At 43.0% G+C, this 10,135-nt stretch overlaps 1 long non-coding RNA gene across 1 annotated transcript; it reads left to right on the top strand.

Moving 5' to 3' along the window:
• The first annotated feature begins 503 nt into the window (after positions 1 to 503).
• On the top strand, positions 504 to 6,420 carry LOC124687153. Its single transcript, XR_006998115.1, has 3 exons — positions 504 to 650; positions 752 to 946; positions 6,354 to 6,420. It is a non-coding gene; the product is annotated as an uncharacterized LOC124687153 (long non-coding RNA).
• Positions 6,421 to 10,135: the final 3,715 nt, after the last annotated feature.

The raw sequence follows: 10,135 nt of genomic DNA, 5'->3' as shown, positions 1-10,135 counted from the left end.
ATTTTCAGACTTGGTTTGATTCACTTTTGAAGTATTTTGTTTTTCAAATCAATTTCAAATGTTAACTCAGAAAACAAAACTGAGAAAAAAATGTCACTAGACAGATAATCTTACTACGAATCCAACGCAAATAGAATTATCGAAAACGGAGCTATATAGCTAGAGATATGGAATTTCAAAGCTAAATAGCTAGTGCAAACTAGGCTGATCCAATCAATTCAGTTTCTATGCGCGTGTAAGAAAAAGAAAAAGAAAGGGCCGATTGAATCTGGACCAAAGAAGGGAGTTAGCCGAGTCAGACCACGTGAAAGCATGACCGCGCCGCGATCGACGCAGCAGTAACTAGGTCCGCGTCCGTTTTTTTTCTTTCAATTTTCCTTGACGTGTGGGTCCCAGCCACGTCAGCGTCTTCAAGCTCAGCAACGAACAGGCAACGCACGAGCACGAGCCCGGCCGTTTTCAGTTTCTTGCGTTTCTCTTTTCTTCGGTTCCCGGAAATTTAAGGCACCTTTTGATGAGCCGTTTTGTCCTACAAATAGCCCTGTTAATCCTCTTCATTTACCCTCAAACCTCACAGAACGAGCGCCACCAGGCTGCTCGAATTTAATCTCGCAAGTCTGCGGTACCGACGACTTCCCGGGACGATTCCGGTGAGCACAGTCCATATCTTGACCTATAGTTTCTTCCAAACTTCCTATCTTTTCATTGCGCATCTCTCAGGCTTTGTTTCGCAATTTTTCGTGCACCACAGCGACGACGCTATAATCGACTGTAGTCTCCGGCGAGCGGTTTCCGGCAAACTACTGCACCCCGACGTCCGTGACTTCGCCGTCGAGTTCCCCTTACGAAGACGAGCTCCGCCGTCCGCTACACCATCGCCAACAAGCACGGGAACATCAACCGCAGCGACCACGACCACATGTTCCAGTGACCTGTGCTTCCATACGTGAGCAACCCCATTGTTTCTTTTTTCTTCCTTTCATTCTCTTTCCTTGCAACCACAGGATCTAGATCCTAAGGCTGGTATTAACTCACTTAGATGAAGGGGTATCGGCCAATCAAAATCAGCCACTTGTCATATGAGTTTTAATTTTCGAATATTCTGGGCAGAATATACTCCAATTTTAGAAAAATCATAACTTAAGTTCCGTTCATCGAAATTTAACAAATAAGGTGTCCCTGGATTCACAAAAATATGAATAATACGTTAGTATCATAATATTGCACTTTTACATCATGTTCATTCACAGTTTTTGCAGAAAGTTAATTATAGTACTTTGACTATAAAATGAATTCTATAGAATATTTTTGAGCGATTCTTTTTGCTGTTAGCATAAAATCAAATCCTCTGTACAGTAGTATATTAAAATAATTTATTTTTCTCTGTTATTTTATTTCTATATTTTATATAGTGTTGTAGACCTTTCTAGTGTAGAAAAATGTTTTGAATATATTAAACAATACTAAAATTATGATCATGGCATCATGCATATAGAATACAACCAGAGACATACCTAAGTGAGTTTTGTTATGTTTAATTAACATATACATGCATATTTTATTTCTTGTGATTGTCTATGTATGTGTGCTTATGTAGTATTATTAGTTAACAGTAAAACTGGGCGACTCACGAGCAACCACAGCGATTTGGGAATATTAGCCGTCCGATCTGGCCGATTAACCGTATGTATTCGTTGGTCGTACGTCCTACCTATCGAACGTTGGGTCTTTTTAACGCGTCAGCCCGCATGTAACAGCCCGCAAAACGTTAAATGGGCTGCTACACAGAAAATGGAGTTGGGTGCATCGTCGTTCACTGGGCCGACATCAGCGTCATGCGACCACCTAGACTGCATTATGAATTGTGATAGGCCCTCTTAGTTTAGAGCATGTCTAACAGACTCCTTATTTTTCCGCCCCTTAAAACGCGAGTAGAGGGCCCTGTATTCGATTTTGATCGGCCGAAAACTCGTCCGAGCTAGCAGACCCCGTATCCCTAAACTGTAAAAGGGCATATTCCTAAAATATGCCAAATCAATTTCTTTTTTTTTTTATTTTCTTCCTCCTCCAACCACCCCCGCCCCAAGCCCCGCCCCGGCCGGCAGCCGCCCGCACGGCCGCCCTCGCGCGCCGCCCGCCCCGCCGCCGCCACGCCGCCACGCCCGCCGCGGCCGCCGCCCCCGCCGCCGCCCGGCCGCCGCCCCCTGCGCGCTTCGCCGCCCGGCCGCCGCCCCGCGCGCGCTTCGCCGCCCGGCCGCCGCCCCGCGCACTCCCCGCCCCGGCCGCCGCCTCTCGCGCGCTTCCCCGCCCCGGCCGACGCCTCCTGCACGCTGCCCCGCCCCGGTCGCCGCCCCCTGCGCGCTGCCCTGCCGCGGCCACCACCCGCTGCGCGCTGCCCCGCGGCCGCCCCTGCGTGCTCTCGCTAGCCCCCGACGAGCTCTGCGAGCTGCCCCGGCCCCCTGCTGCAACCGACGCGAGGCACGGACGAGCTCCTGCAGCCGTCGCTTGGTCCTAGTCTGCGCCATTTCCTGAAAGTTCAGCACGCCACGAGTGAGGGGTTGGCCCTGTATTCAGCCTCCCGCCCCGCACAAGTAGGGGGCGAAGACCCGCCCCGTAATCGAAAACAGCAAAAATCGGAGCGGGGGCCGATTTTACGGGGTCTGCTAGGCGGCCGGTAGAGCCCTACCCCGTATATCGGCGGTTATTATACGGGTTTGGCCCTTTTAAGGGGTCTGTTAGACATGCTCTTAGTCAGCTTCAGCCTGTACCGGTCACCCAGTTGAGTTCTAACCCTGAAAGGACCCAATTCAGTTCTCCTCGTTAGGAGTTAGGATTAGGTTAGTTTGTAAAGGAAGGCGTAGCGGCGGCAGGGGATTTCTATGGAGTATGGATTATGAATCAATGATGGCGCCGCTGCTGTTTATTCAGGCGACCATGGCGTAGCAGTGCGCACCTTCCGCCCCTTTTTTCCCTCGATTGCGCACCTGTTTTCACAGGCTGCATATATAATCATCTTCCTTTCTACCCATGTTTTGTCTTGTCATTGATCTCCTCTTGTTCTACTGCCATATTCCTCGCTTATAGCAACATCCCCGCCAATAAACAGGATCACCTCCATCCACCTTAACATCTTTGACGTCAGCGGTGACGACCCGCTCTCTGTCGTAGTCCGAGTGTCGGTTTAGTAAGTGAAGTCGTTTTGCTTGAATTATGGAAGAATTTTGCACGCATATTGATCTAATCCAGCCGTTTATGTCAGATACGTCTTTTCTGACCTTTAAGCTTCGTTGTGTTGGTTGACTTGTGTTTGCGGCGGTTGGGATAAGGGGACAGGCAGATCAAGAGTCACGTCCTTCTTCTTTCGGTTGTGTTCCGCACAATCTTTGCTCTATTCAATTTTGAGTGAGAAGCATCCCAACTTCTCATTGCAAAAAATGGAAAGTAAAACTTTTGTTTTTTGTTTGCAGAGAGGTGGAACATTGTCGCTACGTGGGTGGAGCTGATCAGTCCAGTTCACTATTTTTTTTCTGCCTCAGTGGCAATGGAATTTTACATTTGTTACATCACATTTCTTACTGTGGATTGTGCACAATTTTTTTCCAATCATTCAAATTTTCTTATTGTAATATGGCTACTTTTTATAGTCTATTTCTGTTATTTATGTGGATACGAGTCGCAAAGAATAGATTATCCGAGTCCTATATTTATTAGCGCTCCTTCAAATATTTATTGATGCCAATATTCCAGATCAACTAATTGTTTGATTATTTCTTTTGCATATGTTGTAACCCAATGAAGCATATGCCTGCTCACCACTATCTTGAACAAACAAGAGCTTTGTTCTCATCAGAAAAACAAACTGCCGGCAAGGTATGCTATTCCAAACAGAAGGTATTGTTATGGCCATCGTCTAAGTCCAAGTGCCAGTTTAACTCTCTTGGTCAGCTGGGTTCTTACTCAATATTATTTTAAGATATTGAGGAGACTGGAATTGCTAGAAGCAAAATTGTTAAATTGGTACCAGAGCTGTATAGGTGTACACATGGTGTGAAGCGACATCACTTCTTATTCTATATGTGGTCTCCTGAGGTGATATACTCCCTCCGATTTATATTAATTGACTTCAATATAGATGTATCTAGAATTAAAATGTGTCTAGATACATCCATATTAGAGTCAATTAATATGAATCGGAGGGAGTATTAATCTTCTGTTAGTAATGTAAATAGACACCTCCCTTTCAAAAAGATAAGAATGTCAGAAAGCAGGTTCCGATAGAAATATAATAGCAACTGTTACCAAAATAAAGTCTATTTTCCCTTAGAAAATAAAATTTCATCACCTGTTCCAGCCGAGTCGGAATATTATTCCTTTTATGCAGGAAAATATGACACTGAATTATTTGAAGATGTTCTGGGCTATGAACTACTGATATATCTTATGAGCAAAAACATTCATACTGTGCCTTGTCACTATATATTCTCATGTTGCTTAATAATTCACCATATAACCATGTTCCTCTTCTATGTTCAAACCTGATAAACTCTGAATATGTTACTATGCCATTGTGAACATCTAATGTGTTGTTGTTCTTCATGGCGGCTAATGGTTCAGTTTTAGAAAATTTTAATTCATGAGATGATGTGAGAGGTTGCGTTAAGGTTATATTTTTTTAATTGTATTCTTGTGTTAATAGATAACATACTGACTTATAGTCTGCTGAAAGTTTGATTATAGAAAGGACCGATAAAATATGACATCTTTGCTCTCACTAATATAGGTTAATGACAGTCATTGAGAAAGCACTTAAACTGAATCATTACCAATAAACTGAGAGATGGTCCTACACTGATTGAAATATTTATAAGTTGCACAGTTTTTATTGCTTGTTATACTCTCGTTGGGTGTACTTGAAGTTGTTTTAGCATATGAAAGCAGAATTACTAATGAACCTCCTACGACTTCTGTTACATTAGAAACTAAAGAACATGTTTCAAGATACGTACCAGAAGCTGCAACTCTTTGTGTGATCAGATACCTACCAGATTACCAAAACCTGCAACTCATGCTAATGAATATTTATTCACAGGAGACAACACAGTTGGTTTAAATTAGGAGGGCAAACTGCAGTAACTTTACTTGAAAGTTGTAATCTGAGAATGTTCTACATCGATTATGGAGAAACTGTTTTCAGGCTGTGGTTAGTATCGGCTCGAGTTTTTGGTGTTTGTGGTTATTAATGATCATGTATGCACTGTTAGGTGATCAATTTACCAAGAAAAGGAAGTCAAGATAGCATATCCGATGGTAATGCTCCATGCTATTGTTTCTGACAACTTCTGATTGGCTGCTCAATATGTTATGTTGTACCAACCACCTAGCTACATACTCAGTAACTGTGTTTCAGCAGATTCGCACAAGAGGCTCCAAATTATTGGTTGCTATCAACTTGATGCAGCCTATAGTTGTTGTCTTCATGAGGAGTGCACAATCAACTGAATATCATCAGTGACTGATTATTTCTGTCGCAGTCAATTCGCCATAGGTAGTAGAATTACTTTGAAAGTATAATCAGCAGCTAAAATTCTGATGTACCAAAATAAGATTTTGAACTTGATGATATTGTGCATACGCACTCACTATTTGTTAGATTCATATTAATATGTTTTGTGGGTTGATATGAAAAATATACTCCTAATTAGTGGAGGTGCATTCTCTTACTTAGGAAAGATTATCTCTGGAAGGATGTTCGGTTGGAAATAATACAATTTGTATCTTTTGGAACTATCCTGCTGGTGTCTACACTTTCCAAACTATTTCTGTATGATAATAATTTTGGGTTTAGAACACCAATTTGTCGTGATTTGGGATTGTGCTTTCACGATTTTGCTTCAGATTTTGGGAACACTAATCTATACTTTTTTGTTGGTGTAGCCCACATTGATACTAAAGAAAATATCATCAGTAACTTCTTAGAATGGACAGTCATCTTAAATTTGGCGGCCTTATACCATATTTTATTGCGCGGTTGCAAAAAACAGTTGGCTCGATTCATCTCACCGAAGATTAATATCCAAGTAGAAAACTATTATATATAAGTTGATGGTCATCTACGTCTACATCATTAGTCGAACTGATGCTGATATGATGGCGTCACAAATGCCTGAATGGTGATAGGTGGTCATTTTTTAGCAGAATTTTGTGCAACTCTATGATTAATAGTGTATATGTAGGCACTATGATTATAAATGTTCAAATTTTCTCAATCCAAGGATTTCCAAATATTTCTATGATTCCTCCTTTGAGATGGACGGGCGCGGCAACGCGCGCTCTTATGTTCTAGTGGTTTGTAGATTGTTTGGATTATCAAGAGTGCTTTTGTGACGAGTGCACCAATCCCTCTCCTCATCACCAAGGCAAGTGTCACTCATGTACTAATGTTTTCTATGCATGTAGTTTTTACTTAGTAGATATTGCATGTGAAGGATGTTTTAAAAGTATATGCTATGCTATACTAATCCTATAGTCTTAGGATTCCTCTAGTTTCCCTTAAGTTGCCATCGTAGGTAGTTTTGCTTAGCCATGCTATTAGATACGTGGTTGGGATATCATGATGAGATGAAATGAAGAAATATGTTTTTGTTATAAATGAAAACAACTTGATAAATGAAAAACCTGGGCACATTGGTATGAGTGGAGCGTCTGCACGGTGAAAATTGGTGGGGTCCGCCGCCCAAGAACAAAAGAGATTGGACATGTTTCATGTTTAGTAGCTTCTTGTACAGCCGCATGTCATATGGGCTCTGTCTTGACTAAGTAGGTTGTAGGGTTCTGTCCCGACGTGACCAGCAGATGTAGTTGTGTAGGTTGGAACGGGTCCGTCCAGAGGGCTCAGAGATTTATTTTCGAAAACAGTCTCGTCTTAGTCTTCTCCCAACCATTTGAGCAAAATGAGCATCATGGTGGAAAAGGGGCTGACTAAGTCATGCGGGTAAAGTGTACAAACCTCTGCAGAGTGTAAAAAATGAGTACTTAGCCATGTCCCCGGTTACGGACAACTTTGAGCAACTGAACCTGGAGTTGTTGGAAGATCTCTCTCATCCAAATTTCTTAAGTAAAACTTGGTGGGAAACTTGGGTAGTAAAGTAAGTAGCTGGATCGTCTAGTGTCTATCCTGGTGAGCCAGTGTGATGAGAACCCGGGTTCATGCTCTTAGGTGATATATTTTCAAAGACAAATGTTGTTTGCAAAAAGATACGGAAAATGCTTGCTTTTCACAAATGAGCCAAGCTCCACTTAGCCAAATAATCATGTAAGTGTTAGGTGCCATTTGTGTCCACCATATGACATCTTGCCAATACAATTCCAAAATGTATTGACCCTTGTGGCTGTAACCTTTCATATTGCAGGTCACTACTCTGATTGAGTAATGTTGTATTAGGATCACGAGTCTTCGCTCAACATGTCTGCTTGTGGCATCATGAAGAAAGATGGATCCATGCTATTACTTTACCGTTGTGAACTCTGAATAAACGCTAGCCATGAGCTATGCAAGTTGTAATGAACTATTTTATTTCTGATGGATCATACGTTGTAATATTTGACCTTTGCTATTTGATATATCAAATTTGAATTGTGTGTGCTAGCAGTTGATCCGGGACTAGCACTAAAAACACAGGGATCGGCACCCTACTGGGTGAGGTCACTACAGACTAGATCGTGCAGTGCGCCATGACTGACACCGCGATGTCTGCCACTGGAACATGCTGACGGGGTGTCTGAGGTGTGGAGTCAACTGAAAAAGTTGTCGTTTGCCTTCACCGGTCCTCATGATGTCGACCGCTGCCATGCCCCCACGTCGAGCGCACACAACTTAGCTCAATCAGATGCCAACAAGATATTTTTCCCATATTTTTTTTAAAATTTATTCACCATATGCAAAGCAATACTGTTCTAAATCATTTGAAATTTCAATGGACACTGGGTACCAAGTTCGATCAATTGTTTGTCTTGGATGATGCGAATTCATCACTGCATATGAAGATGAAGAAGGTTTTATTGACCCATACCCAATGTCAAGGAAGAAAAGCTCAAGGCAAAGACAATTACTTGGACAAAAGAAAAGATTGCATGAGGTCCGTTTGACATCCATCCTTCCCTACATTAACATTTTCCATTCTCTGAACACATCGCACTTGCATTCTCTCAACTATTCTTTAGCGACTCATATACTTATTTCTAAAACAAAAATCTTTACTCTCAAGGTTTGAAGGCACGGCCACTTGGACGGTTTCCTACTTTACCACGCTTTGCTCGCGCCCTTGTGTGTTGGTTTGTCTCAGTGCGGCGGCTTTCCTTAGGTCACCCCTGCCGTCTCTTAGAGGATATGTTCTTCATGATTGACGTAGCTGAGGAGCTCAAAATCCTGGCACTCTCCTTCCGCATGATTAAAACATGTAGTTTCCTTTCACGCCGAGCCTCATGGATGTGGAGCTCGAAGAGGTTCCCATCCCTTTAGGAATTGGCCTCGACGTGCCCTTTCGTGCTGGCCCCTGTACGGAGGACTTCATGCACCGCGAGAACTTATCAACCTCGACCCCATGCTGCAGATACTAACCGATTTCACCGCTCACACCTACAAGGCACAGACGCTTATACTCAATACAACCATGTCGCCGGAGTGACCACCGCTCACAAACATGGTAGCGCACAAGCGCTACATCTTTGCCAATGGGTTTAAAATAGCCGGCTATAGCCGGACTATAGCCCCGCTATAGCCTTTCCCGCATGATGCGGCTAACTGCTATAGCCCGCTAAACATGCCAAGTCCTTAAATAGCCGGCTATAGCCAGGATATAACTGTTCTGGGAGGCCGCGACTATAGCCTATAGCAGGCTATTTAAAACATTGGTTTGGCCCCATGTTTGAGATACCGGCGGCTGGTGGCACTAGGACAGCGGCTGCACCTGCAAGGCATTTTTTTTGATAAAGGGTGCTTCATTACTCAAAATATTCAAGCATTACATCCAGCCTCTGCATAACTAAGATACACATAGCCGTTCAAGTAACAAGTCTAGAACAAAATATAAAAGATCGATCAAAAGAGCCAAACTAGACTATGCTACGTTGGCTTCAATCCGCCTAATATGCAGCCACCCGTGCCGGGAAATAATCTCCTTGGCCATGTTCTCCAACCATGTAGACACCTCCATAAAGAGGTCTCGGTCCTCCAAGCACTGAAGTGGCGACCATGAACGGGCAAAGCCGTACATCGGTAAATGACCTGCGTGAGAGAAGAATTCTTGTCATTTCTACATAGCCATAGCGTCCATACGACTGCAATGGAGCCCACTCTGATAAGCGTTTTATACCTAGTCTCTACCCCATTTAGTTGCCAAATATATTTGCAACGCTACGAGGCGACTCCTTTAAAATGGCTAAGTGCCATGAAATTCAAGATAGATGAATACTTTTTAAAAGTAAATGGATCTATAAAATTAATGGATATGGATGCAATATCCTTGAAGAAGCTCGACTTGTATAAAATTTGTTTACAACAAAGTTCAAAGAGTTGACTACGATAAGATTAGATCTTCCCTAGTGATGCTTATAGTCCATGCGGATTATTCTAGTGATCGCTACATATATTTTTATGAGATATGGTAGTAGGATGGCAGAAATACATTCCTTACCAGAAGTGTGTATTAAAGTTGTATACAAGATACAACAGAGTTTTTTGCTAGTCCGTATAATACTAGATAGGTATACAAACTTCAATTGGATGAAGTGAGTATCACGGAGTTGAAATCTTCACCGGATGAAATAATCAAAGAGTTTTGATTTCATCGGAAATGGTGAAGATACTTGCATTTGCAAGAAATTAAGTGGGAGCGCTGAGACATGGTTATAATATTATATGTGGATGACATATCATTGATTATAATGTTAGGATGATCTCCTCGCGTCCGAGCCCAATGGCTCGAACTCGGACCCTTGACCTCGTCCGCGCCCTGATCGGGGGCGCCCAACCACATCTGGTTGGTGGGCCCCTGTGACCTGCGCTATATAAAGAGGTGGGGGCCGGGGCACACGGTACGAGGTTCACCGCGCCGCCAGTCACCCCACCGATATTCCC

This window comes from Lolium rigidum, chromosome 2, assembly GCF_022539505.1.
Source record: "Lolium rigidum isolate FL_2022 chromosome 2, APGP_CSIRO_Lrig_0.1, whole genome shotgun sequence".
Lineage (NCBI taxonomy): Eukaryota > Viridiplantae > Streptophyta > Magnoliopsida > Poales > Poaceae > Lolium > Lolium rigidum.
The sequence above is the reverse complement of the archived record's forward strand: the minus strand, read 5'-3'. Positions and strand labels throughout refer to the sequence as shown.